The sequence below is a fragment of the Mandrillus leucophaeus genome, unplaced genomic scaffold, assembly GCF_000951045.1.
Source record: "Mandrillus leucophaeus isolate KB7577 unplaced genomic scaffold, Mleu.le_1.0 Scaffold7, whole genome shotgun sequence".
Classification (NCBI taxonomy): domain Eukaryota; kingdom Metazoa; phylum Chordata; class Mammalia; order Primates; family Cercopithecidae; genus Mandrillus; species Mandrillus leucophaeus.
Window position 1 is genome coordinate 9,160,056 of NW_012107585.1, and position 571 is coordinate 9,160,626.

Consider the following 571-nt stretch of genomic DNA (forward strand, 5'->3'; position numbering starts at 1 on the left):
TGAAAAAGTATGTAATTCAGTGATTTTTAGCGTATTCACAGAGTTGTGCAACTCTAATGCACTATCTAACTCTAGAACTTTTTTTTTTTTTTTTTGAGAAGGAGTCTTGCTCTGCTGCCCAGGCTGGAGTGCAGGGGTGCCATCTTGGCTCACTGCAAGCTCTGCCTCCCGGGTTCATGCCATTCTCCCACCTCAGCCTCCTCCCGCCCGCCACCACACTCAGCTAATTTTTTTGTTTTTGTATTTTTTGTGGAGACAGGATTTCACCATGTTAGCCAGGATGGTCTTGATCTCCTGACCTCGTGATCCGCTCGCCTCAGCCTCCCAAAGTGCTGGGATTACAGGTGTGAGCCACCACAAGCGGCCATTATTTCTTATTCAAATTAATACCCAGCAGGGTGCATTGGCTCACACACGTAATCCCAGCACTTTGGGGGGCCAAGGAAGAACATTATCATCACCCTGTTTTATTTTATTTTTTTATTTTTATTTTTATTTTTTTGAGATGGAGTCTTGCTCTTGTTGCCCAGACTGGAGTGCAATGGCACAATCCTGGCTCACTGCAACCTCC